Here is a 22,234-nt window from a genome sequence, read left to right on the forward strand (position 1 = left end):
GTCCCACAGCATGAGCTGGTGGAGATTTATCAGTGTAAAGACTCTCCTACTATATAAATGCTCTCCTGGGTCTATGGAGATCTTGTCGTGCTACAAGAGAGAGATTACAGGGATCTGGGGGAGAATTGCTTAGCTGTGCACTCCTCCCACCTATGTCTATCGATCAGTGGGGCTAAGAACACCCAGACCAAAACAGGACTCTCAGCAACATTTGAAAAGCTTTTTTTATAATACCATCGCTTTTATGCTAGTGGGTGGGGAGAACCAGAATGACTAAGCCCATTCAAAACTAGGATTCCTCATAAATGGATGTAATAGGGGAGACTGTCTGGTGCACACTGTCCATAGTTAATGGGATTTGTGCCTTTCACCATCTTTGTAGCCCTTCTTCGGACCGGCTCCATTTCATCAATGTCCTTTCATAACGGAGGTCTACAATAGTGAAAACGTTGGGGTACACTAATCCTAAAGTATATACAGTGTGAACAAAAATTAGGAAGTGTTGAAACAAATCTATCAAAGCTGCCCAAATAAGTTTCATATACTCACAGATTGGCGCCACTGGATATGAAATAGTGAAGGAAAAAGGACTATTGTGGTGAGCCCAGCATATTATACAAAAAGCAACTTTATTAGATGATCATAAAGTGCAGAGTACATAGAAAGTGCAATTATTCCATAAGTGTGCAATAGAGGTGTGAATGAGTTATTAAAAAAGGTAGGGTGCTGTCGGGTAAGGTGACCCTGTTATACCCTACCTATACTAGTTGAGGGACCGCTGGGTAAGGCGTCCCTCCGCCAGACTGTTTCTAGCCCTGCACTGATTCGTCATATAGAGGTATGTAGGCTGTCACTAGATATGAGCCATATCATAGCCATTCGAGCTAACAATCTAAATTCATTCCATAAAAACATAGCTCCAGCAGTTTAATAGTGCTTTAAAGGGAATGTGTCGCAAATTAAAAAATTTTTTTGAAAGTCTTAAAACTGAATTTGTTGATTTTTTTGTTAACCCTTTGAGGACCAGGCCCAAAATGACCCAGTGGACCGCGCAAATTTTGATCTTAGTGCTTTCATTTTTCCCTCCTCCCCTTCTAAGAGCTCTAGCACTCTCAGTTTTCTATCTACAAGCCATGTAAGTGCTTGTTTTTTACAGGAATAGTTGTACTGTGTAATGGCGTCATTCATTTTACCATAACATGTATGATGGAATTCCAAATATATTATTTATGAAGATATAAATAGGTGAAATCGTAAATAAGAATGCAATATGGTAACGTTTGGGGGGGTTCCTGTGTCTACGTAATGCACTATATGGTAACAGCGACATGATACTATTATTCTATAGGTCAGTCCGAACACAACCATATGCAGGTTACAGAGATTCTCTAATGTTATATATGTATTTTTTTTATGAAATCCTTTTTTTTGGCAATTAAATATTAATAAAATGGGCCTATTGTGACGCTTATAACGGTTTTATTTTTTCACCTACGGGGCTGTATGGGGTGTCATTTTTTCCGCCATGATCTCTAGTTTTTATTAATATCATATTTGTAAAGATCCGACATTTTGATCACTTTTTATTGATTTTTTTTAATATATAATGTAACATAAAATCGGTAATCTGCGCACTTTTTCCCCTCTTTTCGTGTACGCCGTTTACCGGTCGCAATGACGCTTGTTATATTTTAATAGATCGGACAATTACACACGCTACGGTATATTATATGTTTATCTATTTATTCATTTTTATATGTTTTATTTATATAATGGGAAAGGGGGGTGATTTAGACTTTTATTGGGGGAGGGGTTTTGGGGTAGTGTGTTAGTGTGTTGAACTTTTTTTTTTTTACACTTTTGAAGTCCCGTTGGGGGACTTCTACATACAGTACTTTGATTTCTACACTGATGAATGCTATGCCATAGGCATAGCATTGATCAGTGTTATCGGCGATCTGCTCATTGAGCCTGCCTGTGCAGGCTCAGTGTAGCAGATCGCCGATCGGACCGCACGGAGGCAGGTGAGAGACCTCCGGCAGTCCGTTTCAACGATCGGGACCCCCGCAGTCACACTGCGGGGGTCCCGATCGGTAAGTGACAGGGGACTCCAACTGTCACTTACATTTAAACGCCGCGGTCGTTTAAGGGGTTAATGACACGCGGCAGCGCGATCGCTGCAGCGTGTCATTACCGGTGAGGTCCCGGCTGCTGATTGCAGCCGGTCCCCACCTGCTATGAAGCGCGCTCCGCTCCGGAGCGCGCTTCATAGCGGGAAAAACACCCAGGACGTAAGGTTACGTCATGGGTCGTCTGGGGACAGACTTCCATGACGTAACCCTACGTCCAGGGTCGTCTAGGGGTTAATTTATGTGTTTTTCATTTTTTTTTTACATGTAAGGAAATATGAAAAATTAACGATCTAATTTTTCATATTTCCCAGTGATGGCCACCAGGGGGAGCTCCACCAGTACACTGCTGGTAAAAGCAGCCTGAAAGCCGAATGCTGAAAAAAAGAGGCTGTCCCTGCTCAACTGCTCTGACATCATCACCTCCCTCCTCTTTTCACAGGAGAACAAAGAGGGGAAAGGTGATACTATGTGTACTGCTGGGCAGCACCATTTTGTTGTTGTCTGCACAGCAGTGCAGATAGAAGGAGCATGCCCCTAGCCTTTCATAATGCACCTCAGCTGCTGCAGAACCGTATACAGCTCGCCCACACTCACCTCCCTCACTTCTCACTGCCCATCCCCCGCATGCACATAGGTAGAGGAGGTGTGTGTGCGTATATGTGTGTATATATATATATATATATATATATATATATATATATATATATATATATATATATATAAATAATATGTATGTACAGGCTAATGCTCTGGTGTCAGTAGTGTCACACATTACACACGTAGAGAGAGAGTGTGTGTGTGTGTGTGTGTGTGTGTGTGTGTGTGTGTATATACACACACACACAGTGGTGCCTTGGATTACGAGCATAATTTGTTCCGGGACCGTGCTTGTAATCCAAATCCACTCTTAAACCAAAGCAAATTTTCCCATAAAAAAATCATAGATATGCAGACAATTGGTTCCACACCCCAAATATAATGATTTATTATTCTGAATAACGTGTAAGACTAATGAAACAAACATTCAGAAACAGCAGAATCTGTGATATTGTAAATTACTGTACAGTAATGGAGAGGATGGGAAACACAAGGGCTGAGAGAGACTGCAGGGAGCATGAAGGAATGAGCAGGACAGATGTGGGCACATACATGCAGCACTCTCTGTCCGGGGAGAGAGGGGTTACAGCTATGGAGAGATTACCTCCACAGTCCTGTCCCCTGATGTAAGCCCCAGCCTGAAGAGGATCTGTTATGATTTGGAAGGTGAGGGAGACTCTCTGGGTCAGAGTACAGGGCTGTAGACCCCGCTATGCAGACCATGCCCCTCCCCCTCCCACCCAGTACAGGGAGCTCTTACACCAAAGCAATGCTCTTACACCAAGTCACAATTTTGAAAAACTGAGCTCTTAAACCAAAACGCTCTTAATCCAAGGTATCACACACACATACATACTGGAGAGTACAGGCTATTGTTCTCTGGTATCAGCAGTGCCACACATTACACAGGTAGAGGAGGTATATATAGATACAGAAGAGAACAGGCTATTGTTCTCTGGTGTCCGCAGTGTCACACATTACAAAGGTAGAGGTGGTAAATATATATACACATACACCTCCTCTACCTGTGTGATGTGTGACACTGCAGACACCAGTGATACGAGCGAGCAATATCCTGTACTAATATATATAGACAAACACACACTTACGTACAGGCTATTGCTCTCTGATGTCCGCAGTGTCAGACATTACACAGGTAGGGCTGCGGGAGAAGCCGGCGGTAGGAGGAGCCGCTGGGGTGACAGGGGGGAGAGAGAGGCTGGGGTGACGGGGAGAAGCTGATGTGGCAGGGGGGAGAGAGGCGCTGGAGTGACAGGGGCGGAGAGGCGCTGAATTGACAGGGGCGTAGAGGCGCTGGGGTGACAGGGGCAAAGAGGCGCTGGGGTGACAGGGGCGGAGAGGCGCTGGGGTGACGGGGGGCGGAGAGGCGCTGGGGTGACGGGGGGCGGAGAGGCTCTGGGGTGATGGGGGGGAGAGAGGCGCTGGGGTGATGGGGGGGGAGAGAGGCGCTGGGGTGATGGGGGGGGGAGAGAGGCGCTGGGGTGATGGGGGGGGAGAGAGGCGCTGGGGTGATGGGGGGGGAGAGAGGCGCTGGGGTGATGGGGGGGGAGAGAGGCGCTGGGGTGATGGGGGGGGGGAGAGGCGCTGGGGTGATGGGGGGGGAGAGAGGCGCTGGGGTGATGGGGGGGGAGAGAGGCGCTGGGGTGATGGGGGGGGAGAGAGGCGCTGGGGTGATGGGGGGGAGAGAGGCGCTGGGGTGATGGGGGGGAGAGAGGCGCGGGGGTGATGGGGGGGAGAGAGGCGCTGGGGTGATGGGGGGGAGAGAGGCGCTGGGGTGATGGGGGGGAGAGAGGCGCGGGGGTGATGGGGGGGAGAGAGGCGCTGGGGTGATGGGGGGGAGAGAGGCGCTGGGGTGATGGGGGGGAGAGAGGCGCTGGGGTGATGGGGGGGAGAGAGGCGCTGGGGTGATGGGGGGGAGAGAGGCGCTGGGGTGATGGGGGGGAGAGAGGCGCTGGGGTGATGGGGGGGAGAGAGGCGCTGGGGTGATGGGGGGGAGAGAGGCGCTGGGGTGATGGGGGGGAGAGAGGCGCTGGGGTGATGGGGGGGAGAGAGGCGCTGGGGTGATGGGGGGGAGAGAGGCGCTGGGGTGATGGGGGGGAGAGAGGCGCTGGGGTGGTGGGGGGGAGAGAGGCGCTGGGGTGATGGGGGGGAGAGAGGCGCTGGGGTGAGGGGGGGGGAGAGAGGCGCTGGGGTGATGGGGGGGAGAGAGGCGCTGGGGTGATGGGGGGGGAGAGAGGCTCTGGGGTGATGGGGGGAGAGAGGCGCTGGGGTGATGGGGGGGGAGAGAGGCGCTGGGGTGATGGGGGGGAGAGAGGCGCTGGGGTGATGGGGGGGGAGAGAGGCGCGGGGGTGATGGGGGGGGAGAGAGGCGCTGGGGTGATGGGGGGGGAGAGAGGCGCTGGGGTGATGGGGGGGAGAGAGGCGCTGGGGTGATGGGGGGGGAGAGAGGCGCTGGGGTGAGGGGGGGGAGAGAGGCGCTGGGGTGATGGGGGGGAGAGAGGCGCTGGGGTGATGGGGGGGGGAGAGAGGCGCTGGGGTGATGGGGGGGGAGAGAGGCGCGGGGGTGAGGGGGGGGGAGAGAGGCGCTGGGGTGATGGGGGGGAGAGAGGCGCTGGGGTGATGGGGGGGAGAGAGGCTCTGGGGTGATGGGGGGGGAGAGAGGCGCTGGGGTGATGGGGGGGGAGAGAGGCGCTGGGGTGATGGGGGGGGGGAGAGAGGCGCTGGGGTGATGGGGGGGGGAGAGAGGCGCTGGGGTGATGGCGGGCACGGGGAGAAGACGCGGTAAGGGCAGGCTGGTCCCCCGCAGTACAGTTACGGGGCCGGAATGAGCTTCAGGCACGGACAGGCTGTAATACACCGTCCCGGAAGCTCACAGCTGCAGCCTCTCGGTTACCGGACTTCTCTCCTGCTCTGCAGCGCCGCAATGTCACATGGCCGCCGAGCAGGAGAGAAGTCCGGTAACCGAGAGGCTGCAGCTGTGAGCTTCCGGGACGGTGTATTACAGCCTGTCCGTGCCTGAAGCTCATTCCGGCCCCGTAACTGTACTGGGGGGACCGTACTGGCTGGCTGCTGGCAAGTTCAGTGCGGGCGGGCGTGCGGGCGGGCGGGCGTGCGGGGGCGGGCGGACGCGGGGGGGCGGGGGGAGAGAGCTGCACAGAGTTCTCCTGCCCACTCACTGTGCGGTCTCTCTCCCCCCGTTCTAGTTCCTCTCCTGGACGTCAAAAAAATGGCCACCCCGCCCCAGGTAAGCTGTGTACTGCGCATGTCTATGCACATGCGCAGTACACAGTGACGGAGCCTCCAGTTTGAGTGAACCAGACGGACTCCGTCGGTTCACTCCAATGTTATGGAGGTGCCGTATAGTGTCTGTGTGTGTGTCGTGAAATGACGTCACACACAGACACTATTAAAATGGCAGCCCCCTGTGCATACATTAGTTTAAATAAAAGACACTCAAGCCCAATGTAAAAAAAAAAAAAAAAATACAACACATCTATTTTTTCTTATTACTTTTCATTAAAAAATTTTCAAAAATGTGACACTGTCCCTTTAAAGGGAAAAAACTGCATGGTGGAAAAAGTGACAAGCCTATCTAGGCTCTCTCCACATGGAAAGTATCTTGTTCTCCTTCAAAACATCTGGCACTGTATGTGCAAACAATAGTTGAAAATGCTGATGTAAAAAGAGATGAGCACTTCACTAAGCCGCAGATCTGTACATCTCCTACTGGTTCAGATCCTCCAGGGCCAAGATTCCAGTGTCTGCAACATTGTATTGGACTACATGCAGGCATAAATGACTCACAATATTAAGGGGATTCACATAAGAACATTACTTGGACATGGCTGGACTACAGGAAGGCAATATATACTTTGTCTATGAAAACGGAAGGTAGTCGGCACTCAACCGAAGGTCCCTTCAAATAGGGTGCGGTGTTCTTACTGGGCTGTATGCCACTCTAGGAGCATGTGAGATTCTTCCTCATTTGGATACCTTTGGGTCTGGGGATCAAACACCACAATACTCTCCAGCTCACTTTAAAATTTTTCATAAATTGTTAAAAGGGCGACGCGTTTCGGGCTGGCTTGCCCTTAGTCATGGCTCTATTTCCTTGGGTGTAGAAACGACTACACTATGGGGAATGGACTGATAGTCCCCTACTAGTTATACTCTTGGGTGGTGGTCTCCATATTTGCGAGTCGCTTCTACACCCAGGAAATAGAGCCATGACTAAGGGCAAGCCAGCCCTAAACGCGTAGGCCTTTTAACAATTTCTGAATAAAAGATTGAATATATACTTGGGCCAAATGGTTAGTATGACAAGAGATGGTATGGTTAAGGCCCATGAAAGGCACGCAACTGTTTATAGATTGTAAGCTCTTGCAAGCAGGGCCCTTGCTCCTCATCTCTGACTTGACAATTATATGTGTATCTCTGTAATGTCTGATTATTCAAGGAATATACTGCAATAATTGTAAAGTGCAGTGGAATATGTTGACACTAGATAAATAAATTATTGTGAATGATTAAAGTTGTACTTCACTTAAAGAGTTAACTCTGTTCAATCCCTACCCATAACCTAAGCTTGTTTGAAATAGGTTATTATTACTTGACTTGGGCCGTTAGTCTGCAGCACATCCTGACTTACACCCAGAAGCTGCAGAAAACCCTCACTTCCTGGTCCACTCTGTCTCGGTTCCTCTCTCCTCCCCTTCCGAGACCAAAGTCACATAATCTTTGACTCTTCTGTATCCAGCCAATCTGTAAAACCTCATTAGTAACCCCGCTCTACCGACATCTTCGCTCACAACTAGCGGTAAAACTTACTCTCCTGGTGTCCTCCCAATCTTCAATGAGGCAAGGCCCCGCTGCAGCCATTGGTTGACTGAGCAGAAACTGCAGTAGCCTCTTCTTAGCCAGTCAGCACCTGCAGCTGTGTTGCCGATTGGCTGACATTTAAAGAGCCAGCACACATCAAGCTCAGTGTCCTGGGTCTGTTATGAACTACATAAAGAAACTACATTACAAAAGCCAAGTACTGAACTGCTGTGGAAGACCAGCTACAGTTGGGGGAGAGAATCCTATTTAGGGCTAATGTGCACATCTGCAAAAACCCGTCCTGCGGAGCGAACATCGGAGCTCCCAGCATCATGATTAGTTATGATGTCAATAGCTCGGATACTGTTTGAAAGTTCGCGCTAGTGAAAAAAGTCAGTTTTAGTAAATTAAGTAACTTACAAATACATTAGGAACCACATAGGCTACCAGATTTTTTTGTAAAAAAGAGAGAGTGGCCCTTGAATCATGGTTCACCATAGTATAATGCCATCCACACATGCTGGTTTTGGTGTATTTTCTGTTGTAATATTTGATATGATTTCTTTAAGTTTTTCTGGACAACCAGCTTTATGACATACGTTGTATTACACAGAGGTCTTCAGTCTTTAAAGGGATATTACAGGCAAAATATACTGATGGGTGGGGTGCAGACAATCAGCTGTTCAACGCCAGAAATGGTGAACAGAGCCGGAAGCAGTTGGCCTAGTTCACTGTGTAGTAGTAGCAATCTGAAACCTCAGCTCAGCTCCTGTTTAAGTGAACGCCAAGCAAAGCAAACATAGCCAGGTCTGGCCACTACACTGAAGACAGACAACTGCTTCCGGCCTGGTTCACTACACGTGTGGGCACCGGACAGCTGATTAGGGGGGGGGGGGGGGGTGCCAAGTGACTGATGAACCATCTTGTTGATAGCTCATCATCAGAAAACCCCTTTCATTTGAAACCTAGAGAACTGATATATTTGTGAATGGGGTTCATATATGAATGCTGATTCTCTCTTCATGTATAATACATTGAATTCTCATCCATACACAGACTCATCAACAAGGTGCTCACCCTGTTGATGAATTTTCTAGTTTTCTAAAACAAAAAGGCAATGTGGCCCTTTTTTGGATTTAAGTGCCAGAAAAAGCGGTGCAAGGGCTTTACAAATAATATTATATTTATATATATATATATGTGTATGCGCATTCACAAACACTAGAAATCTTAGTATCATTCTACCTGTAAAAAAAAAAAAAAAAAAAGTTTTGGACAAAAGTAAGAACAGTGCCCAGATTTATGAAAGTGTGTAAAATAAACTGGGGTGAACTGCCTCTGGCAACCAATCACATCTCAGATTTCAGCTCCGGTAGAACAAAAACTGGGCTGTGATTGGTCTCATTGGGCAGTTTACACTAGTATCTATTTTACACACTTTGATAAATCTGAGCCAGTGATATTTTACAGTTCTGCGCCATATTATCTAGGCTGTGCCTCTTAACCCTTTCAGACCCTGACATGAGTCCTCAATTGTACTATTATGATGGCAAAGCCGCTTAATAGGATGCATCTCTCCAGCTCATAACACTGCATATTTCTGAATGGAAAAGCTCTATTAAACGTAAATTTTTGGCAACAATCTCCATCAATGAGGGTTTATACTTGTGCACTTGCCCAGGTATAGACCTCCCTCTTGGTAACCTGTGAAGCCAGTGTGATACAGGAGAACTTATATACCACTACAACAGTACAATACAAATCTGTGGTAACCAGCCTGGGAGGCAGCACAACCCTAATAAAGTTGGAAAGTTGTGAGGAGATTCTTACTCCACTGCAGGGTATAAAGAAAGAATAATGGAGGTCTCAGAACATGGCCAAGACTGATGTGTCAGAGCATGAGAAAAGACTGTGATGTTTATTCATAACAGCGTCATACTCACCCCTTACATTCCAGAAGAACAGAGAGAGGGCTATTGTGCGCCCCTCAGCCGCCTTTACTCCCCCTCTCTGCTGTCCACCCAGAACCCCAACTCTATGCCTCAGTCCGCCTACAAGTGTTCAGCTCTGACCTGCTAGCCCTGGCTGAATGTCAGAATTGTGCTGAGACCGCCAGCAGATCCATTAGCTATTCACATGGAGAACTCCAAGCAGGGATGACAGTTAACCCCATCATCCCAGCAAGAACCAGTCACCATCGCTGACCAGGAGGTTAAATAGTTTCTGAGCTGCACAGGACGGGCTATGGAAGCCGCATCTTATAAAGTGTGCTTAGCCAATGGCAGCATCTGTTCTCCCCTGCGTACGCGGCTCACAATCTGCTATTGTTTGTACATTTAACCGTCTCATCTTCTTTCATAGACATGCTGTTCCTGTCTAGTTGTTGTATTGAACCGTTATTTTATTTCTATATTTTATTTATGCATTTATACTTTGCAAGGCAACTAAGATGACTGGGGGAGGGGAATAATGAATTATATTTTGCCAAAATTAACTGCAAAGCAAACAGGATAGTAAATAAAACGGCAAATACTGCCACATATGCACATTCTATCACTATTCTATTCTATCTTATAGGCACTTAGCTGTTCATATCGTGTTGTGCTCTGAGCAGTTGTCACTTTTTAGCTCTTCAGGTAGATCACACCTTCTTACAATGCATAAAAAGGTCGGGAAACATTGGCAATAAAGTTAAAGGATACGTCCAACAATTTCTAAAATGCAGCAGCTGGCAGGGGGGGAATTTATTACAAGTAGGAACTTACCTCTCCCCTTGTCCACCGTGAGCGTCCGGACTGGCACAACTCTGGGAAAAAGACTTGTTCCGGCTGATGGACTGGCCGCTCAGCCAATCAGTGCCTGGCTGAGTGGCCAGTCCATCAGCCGAGTTGTGGCGTGTCAATGCTAGAAATCCTGGTGCCTGGTTAGAGGCGGGTTTCGCTGCTCACCTCGTGCTCGGGGAGAGGCAAGTTCCTACCTGTAATCAATTCCCCCCTGCCGCATTTCAGAAGTCGACAGAATTCTTCTTTAAAGGGGTTATCCAGTGCTACAAAAACATGGCCACTTTCTTTCAGAGACAACACGACTCGTATTTCCAGTTCAGGTGCGTATTGCAATTAAAGCGAGACTGTACCCACAATCTGACCCCCCAAACCACTTGTACCTTCAGATAGCTGCTTTTAATCAAAGATCTGTTCGGCAGGTGATGCAGTTATTGTCCTAAAAAACAACTTTTAAACTTGCAGCCCCATGCCAAACGGGAGTATCTGTGCTCTAACTTTGTACAACCCCTCCACCCCTCCTCCCCACTCTCTTCATCATTAGGAATGCCACTGAAACATTTTCTCCTGTCTAAATATTGCACAGGTGTCTTAACGATCCAGCCCATGTGCCGGGCTGACACAGGTGGGGAATAGGAGGCAATCTGCCTGCAGCATTCCTAATGATGAAGAGGGTCGGGAGGAGGGACAGAGAGGGTGTGCCGGCCTAATGCATACACAATCTAGGCCACGCCAGTTGGGCACAGGGCTGCAAGTTTAAAAGTTGTTTTTTAGGACAATAACTGCATCACCTGCCGAACGGGATGGGCTATGGAAGCTATGTAGCGCTGGATAACCCCTTTAATGAAATTTTTTTTGTAGTGCTTCCACATTGCTGTGCAGGACCACTGGAAGGCATACGATATAATTTTAACTGTACTTACACAAACTGGGGGTTACAATCAAATGAAGCAAGCCATGTCTGAAAAGATTCATAATAGATATATCATAAATACATAGATAGATAAACTGGAGCCTGCACCTGCTTGGTTACAGGCCTCATAACTGGTGTTTAAAAATCTAATTTTACGTTTTGCCGATACATTTCTGGTATATGTTGAAAAACTATTATTCTGATGTACACAGTGGAATAACAGTGCACCAAAGTGCAGTAGCATACGTTTTTTTTAGTCTTATAAACAAACTGTACATACCAGGGGCGTCAAACTCATGGCCCTACAACTCCCATCATACATGGACAGCCATAGATTTAGCTGTTGTGGCATGATTATAATTGTAGTTTTACACCTGTATTGGGATGTCAGAGACTAATGGTGCGTTTACACAGATTTATCTGACAGATTTTTGAAGCCAAAGCCAGGAATGGATCTGAAAAGAGGCGAGATCTCAGTTTCTCCTTTATGACCTGTTCCCTGTCTATAGTCTGTTACTGGCTTGGGCTTCAAAAATCTGTCAGATACATTTTTCTGTAAACGCACCCTAAGGGGGGAATTTATCATGAATGGCACACCTGTATACCACTTAGTAAATCTGGCATGGGGGCAGAGATTTTTGTAAGCGCATGCCTCTCAGTAAAGAGATGTATGACTGCTTCGGAGCATCATGTGTATTCTAGCTGCCATAAAAATCCATCTAGCCAACTTATGGGCCTGATATTTGAAGTGTACCTAAAGAATAGCTCTCTTACCTGTTCTTACAAGGTTCGGAACTTGTAGAGTACCGTGCTATTGCCTCAGCAACCCATCCACTCAACTGTTAGGTCAAGAAAAAACATGTTACCTCATATCCATCTGGACTTCTGGAACATAGTAAAATGCTTTTATGTTTTTGTGCAAATAGTCCCTAAACTGCTGGTGGCTATAATGGCCCCCTCACTCTTCCTCCCATCCTGGACACTGCTTGCGGATAAGCATGCAAGGTGCATGCAGACGTTCTGGAAGCCCAAGTGTCCCCTAAAAGCATAAAATATCTGGATGGAGTTTTGAAAAACCTCATCTACTTGTTGTGGAAAAGTAGAGTATGTTATGACTTTTCTCACAAACGGAGAACATATCTCATAAGAACAACACATGCTGTTTATAATATATATATATATAAAATTTTATTTTATTTTTTTAATATCAACAAATGCCATACTGGGGGCTAAAGGCACATTATTTTAGGTCACTTTCTGTAGCAAACTAATTTATGACTAGAATTCTTGGAAGCTATAGTTCAAATATCTATCTAAGGCTACGTTCACCTCAGCGTTTGACCATCCGACACCATTCCATCTACCTGGCGAATCTGTTAAAATCCCTATAGATTCCTATGATATATTAGTGTGCTTCGTTTGCATGCAATCCATTCAAGATCCGCAGCCCCGCCATCGTATCCCCCATCCCTGGCACATCCCAACCCCCCCCCCCCCCCATCAGCCCACCCCCAGCCCGCATCCTGCCGCCGAGAGCATACAGTACCTGCTCGGCAGCGTGGCTGCAGTGAGGCTGCTGGCTCCGGTCCCGCTCAGATCAGCTGTGCCGCTGCCGGGGATGGGGGATGCAACGGCGGGGCTGCAGGCACCAGGGAGTTAAAGCACATATTCACAGCGGGATGCCAATCCCGCTGCGAATATGTGCTATCATAGGGGTGAATTGATACCGGATCCGCAGCGGTTCTCGCTTTGAATCCACAGAAGTGAGATCTGCTGTGGATCCGGTAGGTGTGAAGGCACCCTAAAAAAAGATGAACATTTTGCAAACAGTTTGCATCAGTCTGCTCATCAGTTTATGCACATCCGTTAAATTAATATGGATGGATCAGTTAGAAAAAAAGGAAAAACGCTAGTGTGGCCGAGCCCTAACCTATCAATGCATTACAGTGTAGGCTTAAACAGACTCAGAAGTAAAATACTGTGTGTGAGGTCAAAGTAGGGTAACCGATATTCTAGAAAGAAGACAGTGGGTGCAGCAAACTATGACTGAATAGTAACAGGAAAGGGTGGTGAGGGAGGATGAATGACATAGCTAACATGACAATGTGGACAAGCAATGGGATATATAATCACATCCTAGCTGCTTGCACTGACAGACACAGCTCAAGTGTAGAAATGTCAGTAGATTAGGAGACATAAGTTACAAGTATGAAAGCAATGCAGAAGCGGCGTCGCAATTCATCAGTAATGTGGAGTACAGACAGGGCAGAACGGACTAACATAGGAGAGAGTAATGAGAGTCTTCACTCTGAAAAGCCAAGCCTCCTCACCAGCTGCTGCCATTCCCACGCTAACATGGGGATCAGAGAAAGCCAAAACCAAGTCTGGCACAAGTGTGTTATTCTATGGCCAAAAAATTACCAGCCTGACATGGGAAACACATTTGTGTGCCAGGTGAGACAGGATCCCCTGTTACGGTTAGGATGCCAAAGGCCTTAACCCCATTCACTAGCCACAAAAATAGTGTGGTTACATAATTCTAACAAATGCAAAAACACCGCAAAGAATCCTTAAATGCATTTACTCTGACATTGTGTACTTCGAGATCTCAACGGAGAGGAATGATAATCTTGTATCTTGACTTTTAAAAAAAAAAACTTCTGACATGTCAAACCACCACCGGGGAAATAAAAAGGAATCTGTCAGTAGCAATCCAGGTTACATACTGCTGACACTGTTAAATAGTTGTTAGGGGAAGGAGACACATTGTAACTTTTATATATCCATCTGTGATTCCAGAATGTACAATAATGCTTTTATTCTCTGATGCAAAGAGGTTTTCCCAAGCTCCAGAAGTGCAGCAAGCTGGGTTGCCTCCTCGCTCCCCCTCCCATTCCCATTCCTATCCCTGCTTGATTGACAGCCAGCTGGAAGTCGCATCCTAAGCAGGGTAACCCCCTTAGCAGTTCAAGAGCCTGGGGGCCCATTTGACCCTCTGGACTGTAAAATAAAAGCATATTATTATTAAAGCAAATACTAAAATAAATGTAATACGTAAAAATTCTTGACAATGGCTTCTTAAAGTGTACCACCAAAAAGAAAAAAACTAACTAACTTTTGGCATGTCTTAAGACCACACAGGCTGAGGCTACAGACAAACATAATAGTGATTTTATAAAAGCAGTGAATCTGCTTACAAGCCACACACCAATGCTACTTTTATATAGGAAGAATCTTACTACTTTGTGATTGTAAAATCCATGGACAGCGACTGTCATACAACTATAAAGCGGCTGTGATGAAATGTGTGTGTGTCCCTAAACCTCTGTGCTCCTTTTTAATATTTGCTGGTCACTGTGTCCCAATGTCTTGTTAGCAATGATTTTATACAAACCGCACGAACCAAGAGGCCAATATACAACAATATAGGGCTGCAGTTGTTTTTGGAGAAAATTTTGGAATAATGCCAAAAATGCTGCAGATTATACTAAACGGTCATGGCCACAGACAACGCAAGGGCGTATATCCTTCCAATTGTTTGCGGGATGTAGATACACACTGTACAAAAAAATTATAACAAATGGTTGTAAATATTCATTTAAAGCATCTGTCTAACAATTGTATATGTCTTCTGGTGCCGCCAAAACAACTGTTGCCCATTGAGGCAGAGACTCCACACAACCTCTGATAGCGGCCTGTAGCAGCAGATCACACAAATACGTTAAAGTAGAGAGATGCTGACTGTTTGGGGGTGTTATTTTGGATGCATGCATTCTAAAGCACGTGGGAATGCAGCCTAAGTGTCCATTTACACAGAAAGATTATCTGCCAAAGATTTGAAGCCAAAGCCAGGAACAGACTATAAACAGAGATCAGGTCATAATGGAAAGCCTTAGATTTCTCCTCTTTTCAAATCCACTCCTGGCTTTGGCTTTAAATCTTTGGCAGACAATCTGTCAGATAATCTTTCTGTCTAAATGGACCCTTATGCTGAGTTTACACAGAGCAATAATTCGCCCAATTGTACGATTAACGATTTCTAAGTAACGATTTTTCTTTTATAACGATCAGCATTTAGATGGAATGATATATCGTACAGAAAATTCATTTTCCGATCGTTTTGCGATCGCTTAAGCCTATCTCGCACATAGGTAAAATCAGTGACCGACTGTTTACACGGAACTATCGGCGAATTTTTTTCCGAACGACTATTTAAGAACAAGTTAAAAGATCAAAATGAACGATTTCTCGCTCGTCATGCAATCGCTCGCTGCGTTTACACGTACGATTATCGTTCGAATTCGATCATTATCGTGCAAATTCGCACAATAATCGTTCCGTGTAAACCCAGCATTAGTGTCTAATATATTCCACAAGATAATCAAAGTTATCCACTTCACCTGTCAGAGGATTTACTGTTATGGACGATAGGTCAGCCCAGCCCATGTGTGAAAATATAAGATTAACATTGCCGCCCCCAATGAGTAGACATGGACTGTATTAACAGTTTATATATTACACTGATGTTGCATTCATAGCTACATTTTTCGCATTATTGTAACTAAGATAGTTTTGCTCTATAATCTACATAGAAGTGGTCTCTAACCTGTGGCTCTCTAGCTGTAAAAATTACAACTCCAGGCATGTAATGAGAGAATGCTGAAAGTAGTAGTTCTGCAGTAGCTAAAGTAGCACAGGCTAGGGATCACTGCTCTGGAGGATCTACCTACTCCAATGAGTCTCTCCATAATGGTAAAACAGGCACAGACTGTTTAAAAGGGGCTGTCAAGCAGGATAAAATCTTAAAAAAGGAGTCAGATTGGATAAAGGAATTTTTGACGGTGCCTGGATGCTTAATGTCCAATTCCTGGTCCCCATCTCTACACAAAGGATATGTCCATTCATGCAATCACTGGCTCCAATGGTCATGAGATGGGGACAAGGATATGAGGATCAGCAGTGGCTCAGGTTGGAATAGCAAGGGGATCTGGGAGGAGTCTACTGCCTCTTACCTCCATGCCAGACATTAGTCCTAACAGCCCCTTCTACTTTCACTGGCAAATGTCAGGACATAGAAGGCAGCTGCTCTGCTTCAGCCAATGCAAAGTACATTCAGATTAGCATCCTCTAACATTTCCAGATATGCAAACCGCAGGCAGATGGTGGAGACATGTGTCGGACTGTGTCGGCGCCGATTCATTAAGGTATAATAGCCAAAGTGATGTACCTGGTGGTACACTCGCTTTAATATGCGAATGTCCAAATATAATTTTCTTTCTGCTAGAGTACCACTTTAACAGCTCTGTTTGCAGATATGCAATTTGCTACACTACAAATTTTGACTTGCATACTCACTAGTATTTAAAAACAAAACAGTGAATTAAGTATTCTTTACTGTTTCCAATTAAACATACACTTTAGTCAATATAAATAGCTGAAATCTGCAGTGGAGAACATAACCTAATAGGAGCCTATCACATTAAAGGGGTAGTCCGGCTGTGGGCCTTTTTTTAACACATTGCTGCTAGTGCATATGAAAGAATAAACATGTTATCCTTACCTCTCCATGCTCCCTCCACTGAATGCAGAGCCTTTACTTCTGAGACAAACTTGTCTCGGGAGTGACAGCCCGTTCAGCTCAGGCTGACCCCTTTACGGCTATGTTTTTTATGCTACGCTAAATGAAGTCTGTTATTTTCGAACTAACGGACGTTATTTTACAATGACGGCCATCAATAAGGATCATGATTATTATTTATAGTTGTCATTATCAAACAACGACCGTTTTTTGCCTAAAAAAAGATGATGTGGGAACATAGCCTAAAGGTGTTATCAGGAGAGCAGAAAAAGGTCCTACCTGTTCTGCTCTCCAGAGCTCCACTTCCTCCCTCTCGTGCTTCTGAGACAAAAGAAAGAGTAAGCGCATGTTGCAAGCATTGTGTACAAGGAAAACCAAGCCCGCATGCAATGTCCAATAGTTGCCACAAAATCAGCAACATCGGGCAGCAATTGAACATTGCAACATCCTCTCTCTTTCGAAATGGCTAGAGGGAGAAAGTGGAGCACCGGAGAGCAGAATAGGTAGGATATTTTCTGCTCTTTATATAACCTCTTTAGGCCAAGATCACACACTGTATTGGTTGTACAACAGCCGTTGTTTATTATCACTGCTTAAACAACAGCCATAGTGTATACACTACTGCCATTGTTCACTGTGGCCGCAGAGAATAATTAACAGGTTTCTTTTTTCTACGGCCACAGTTCAGTGAACAGCGGCCATAGAAAATAGGCTGTGCTCACAATGTAGAGTATGGCACCTTGCCGTACTTTACATTGTGGCCAATGGTAAATTGGAGTGCAGGCACACCCAAATTTGCCCATATTCCAATTAGACTCAAATATCTTCATATGGCCGATACCGACTGGGTGAACATGTAATTCTGCGTTTACACTGAGCGATAATTCACCCAATCGATCGTTTAACGATTTTGAGGCAACAATTTTGTTTTTATAACGATTAGAGTTTAGATGAATAAATAGTTAGAAAAATCGTTATTGCAATCGTTTTTAAGATCACTTAAAGGGGTTATCCAGTGCTACACAAACATGGCCACTTTTCCCCCTACTGTTGTCTCCAGTTCAGGTGTGGTTTGCAATTAAGTTCAATTTACTTCAATGGAACTGAGTTTCAAAACCCCACCCAAACTGGAGACAACAGTAGGGGAAAAGTGGCTATGTTTTTGTAGCGCTAGTAACCCCTTTAAAGTGACTGTACCACCAGGCCCAGGCAGAAGCAATGGAGGCGGGCTGACCCACCCCCAGTGAGAAGAAACCCCAGCCCCTCCGTGACTTGACTCTATTCCAATTAATGGAAACCTATCAGAGGGGCTAGGGTTTCCTCCCACTAAGGGTGGGTCGGCCCGCCTCCAGTGCTTAAGCCTGGGCCTGGTGGTACAGTCACTTTAAGCCTATCTCACACATAGGGTGAATCTCTGAAAGACAGCGGCAGTTGTTTGACACCAATGTTTTCACAGAACGTGAACTTGGACTTAAAATAAAATCAAATTTGCAGGCAGTTTTGTTGGAAAAGTTCCAGGACAATTCAACATAAACCTCTGGTCATTTTGAGCTGAATAGTTAAGTAGCTGAAGCTATTCAGTGATTGACAGCTCTCTCCATATACACTGATAACTGTCAATCACTGAGGAGAACCGCCCACTTGACTACTTATCCCCAAAGAAGCAGGATTAATATGAATACATGACAAGCTATCCAGGCACTTTCCCCACAAAACTACAAATCAATCTGCTCAGCTCCTCCTGCTATATACAGCATGGTTCCTGCAGATTGCACATTTTTAGGGTACATTCACACTTACCGTATCCGCAGCTGATTTTCTGCTGCGGATCAGCAGCAGAATTCATTTAAATAACTGAACACAGCATCAAATCTGCACCATCAAATCTGCTGCGGATCAGTTGCGAATCCTGTAGGTGTGAACGCACCCTTAACGTAACAGGTTTATTAAACGACGACCAATATGCCATAAATCAGTGCCTCCCCCCAGATGTTGCAAACCACAACTCCCAGCAATGCAGTTTATAACAGCTGAAGAGACACAAGTAGGGGAGCACTGTCATAGATCATCCCATTGAGAAACTTTACATCTATTATGATAGAAACAATAACAACCATCATCCATTCCCCATTTAGGACACATTAAACAACCCTGTAAATCCATATTATCCAGGTAGTACGTATGGCTCGTACACTGATGTCTATGCCACACAACCAGTATATGATGCAGGAGCCTCACCAACCCAGTGACACAACATGAAGGAAGTATCTGAATTGCTACAAAGTAAATGTGGCACAGTTATTCACAACAGCCAATCAGGTTGCAGTTTTCATGGTTTTTTTTGTTTTTTTTTTTTTTTTCAAAAAAACGACCCAATATAAAAGCTGGTCTCTGATTGGTTGCTATGAGCAACGGCTGCACTCTTAGTTGGCGTCAGCTTTCAGACCTGTAACCCCTTCACTGCCAGCTGAGCAATAACCCAGAGCGTATATATAACGTACAGCGTGTATGTACAGAGACTTCGTATATTTTACCAGATGACGGCAGGATAGTGGAAGATGGTCTCCAGGCACAAAGTTGTCACTTCCTCCGATCCCCGAGAGGGCAGGGGGTGGGGAGATGCTGCTGCTGCTGGCGGTTTGTTGTAACTTTTCACTATTGCAGCCTCTTCATCCTCACAGACGCCGGGGCTTGTAGATGGCTGCAGGTTGCCGCTGTGGCCAGTCAGTCAGAGCTCGGTGTAGCGCCCGACCCCGCTGCCACATCTGCCGCCCTCGCACCATCCATGTCCCACTATCTGTGACCACATTCAAACTCGCTACAAGCCTTTCTCCTCAGAACAGCTGAAAGGTGACGTCACCGATCACGACTGCACCATTTTAGTGGAGGGGGGGGGCGCACTAGGGATCATTAGTCGTTTTACCTATGTTTAGTGAATAACCCGGCTGTTGGCTAATAAGGGGAGATGACAGTAACCTGTCTGGGTTCGCATATGGTCTTTACCTAGCGTTTGCGGAGAAAAAAATATATAACCGCCCCCCCCATATGCAAATGGAATAATCTGTAGTTGAATGTAACGTGGTGGGAGAATGAGGTGACTAGTCCGGAGCAGAGGATGTGACTGCGGCTGTTTACATTGGGTTTACATAGGGAGATCGTGGGAAACGCTCATGTGCGTGTACTTGTGGCCGAGCAATCCATAGGGCACTGTTCCCCAACCTGTGGCTGTCCGGCTGCTGAAAAACTGCAACTCCAAGCGTGCTGGCTGTCAGGGCATGCTGGGAGTTGTAGTGCACTCATGGAGCTACACTGTGTGAGTGGCCCATAGATAGTATTCTAGCTTTAACCCTTTCCCCATGCAGCACTGTTTGGGGGACAAGAGTTTCTTTCTCTCCCATCTCCACCCTCCAAGAAACATAACTTTATCTACATAGATGTCCAATAGCTACTTCCTAATGCAGTGATGTCTGCCATTGGGGTGATTTGTATTCTTTTGTATCGCCACCTTCCAAGGACCTTCCGTTTTCACTTTTGTGTCAGCACAACCATGTGAGGCTTGTTTTATTAATCGCCCCATTTGGTGTACAATATTCTGTATAGAAAAACTATTAAATCAGTTGTGGGGTGGAGCGGGAAAACAGCGCAATTCCATTCATTGTGTTTTTGGGGATAGTTTTTAGTGCGGTCACATGGTGGTATATATAGCAGGCCAATATCATTATAGTGCTACCAACTCTATATAGTTTACTACTAGAGTTGAGCAAACTGCATGTTCAAGTTCGTCGAGCGTTCGGCATTTGATTAGAGCTAGCTCCTGAAGTTGGATAAAGCCCTAAGGCTGCCTAGAAAACATGGATCCAGCCATAGGTAGCCTTATGGTTCATTTAAGTCAGAGAGATTTATCTGACAGATTTTTGGAGCCAGAGCCAGGAATGGATTTGAGAAGAGGAGAAATCTCAGTCTTTCCTTTATGACCTGTTCCCTGTTTACAGTCTGTTCCCGGCTTTGGCTTCAAAGATCTGTCAGATAAATCTCTCTGTGTAAACGCACCATTAGGGCTCTACCCAACTTCAGCAGCCACCGCTAATCACATGCAGCACACTCGGGTTCAAATGAACTCGAGCATGCTCTAAGTTCACAGCTCTATTAACTAAAAACATAAAAATAAGTGCTTTGTAGCACCATAGTCTGACACCTATAACCTTTTTTTTTTCTATTAGTAGAAATATTTTTGGTTGTGTAGTCCTGAGAGTGGTGCAACAGACTGGGTAAAGGTGGCCACTATAGTGTCTATGGCGGAGTGAGCTGCTTACAAGTGGCCTTACGTTTAGGCAGTTTTGAAAGTTGTCATTTAAAGAGACATTCAGCCATTTTGTATGGCTTGTTCGTTGTGTTTGGCTTGTTAGTTATAAGGCATGTTTGTTCTGTATTGCTTGTTAGTTGTGTATGGCTTATTACCTTTGTATGCTTTGTTATTTGTGTATAGTCTGTTAAAGTGACTGTACCACCAGGCCCAGGCTGAACCACTGGAGGCGGCCCGAGCCACCCCCAGTGGGAAGAAACCCCAGCCCCTCCATGACATGACTCCATTAGAATCACTGGAACTTTTATCATAGAGGGGCTAGGGTTTCCTCCCACTAAGGGTGGGTCGGCCCGCCTCCAGTGCTTCAGCCTGGGCCTGGTGCTACTGTCACTTAAAGGCTGTATTACAGGGCCTGATGTTCCAGGGAAATAAGCCAGCCTGGAGATGTGGGAGGGGTTGCCCGGCTGAGTGGCCCATAGAAGATAGTGGCGGTCTGCTGTGACCACTCCTATTGTTAGTGGCAAACAAGCAAAATTCAGCAGCACAGGATAGTAATGTATCAGTAAGTGCACGCCTCAACAGAACCAGGTTTGCATCCAATCCAACACAAAATCACAAAAAAACAGCACTTGAAAGTGGGGTGGAGTTTTTCTTCACCGTTGCGCGACATTTCAGCCTTGACTGCTTGAGAAAGGCTGCTATTGTTGAGCCGAAACGTTGCGCACCGGTAAATAAAAACTCTACTCTGCTTTCTAGTGCTGTCTTCTGTGATTTTATGTTAGTTTGTTAGTTGTGTATGGTTTATTAGTTGTGTATAGCTTGTTTTTTTTTTTATCGTTCAAATATTTTATTGAGTTTCACATAATATAACATTGGTACTGAAGAAAAGTATCAGTAGCAGTATAAATTCACAAATATACATAACTAATAAAACAAGGCCGACAACAATAATTAATTCTTACTCCACTTATACATAGAATGTAGATAGTAGATATATGGTGCTATTTATCACAAGAATATAGAGTACAAATACAAAGTAAAGCCTACAAGAATGGATCTAGGGTGCCGGCAGCCGACATTTTATAATACCAG

At 45.7% G+C, this 22,234-nt stretch overlaps 1 protein-coding gene across 3 annotated transcripts in view; it reads right to left on the reverse strand.

The window, feature by feature from the left end:
* LOC138792723 (transmembrane protein 198) overlaps positions 1-19,674 on the reverse strand; it is a 32,693-nt gene extending 13,019 nt beyond the window's left edge. Inside the window, exons 1-2 of one of the 3 annotated variants that reach the window (XM_069970474.1) lie at positions 19,374-19,674; positions 12,036-12,100 (exon numbers count right to left, since the gene is read on the reverse strand). The gene's annotated coding sequence lies outside the window, so the exon portion shown is untranslated. Of the gene's footprint in view, positions 1-12,035; positions 12,101-19,340 lie in introns of all 3 variants that reach the window. The other 2 variants (XM_069970472.1, XM_069970473.1) reach the window with 2 other exon arrangements.
* Between the last annotated feature and the right edge of the window lie 2,560 nt (positions 19,675-22,234).

The sequence above is a fragment of the Dendropsophus ebraccatus genome, chromosome 5 (assembly GCF_027789765.1).
Source record: "Dendropsophus ebraccatus isolate aDenEbr1 chromosome 5, aDenEbr1.pat, whole genome shotgun sequence".
NCBI lineage: Eukaryota > Metazoa > Chordata > Amphibia > Anura > Hylidae > Dendropsophus > Dendropsophus ebraccatus.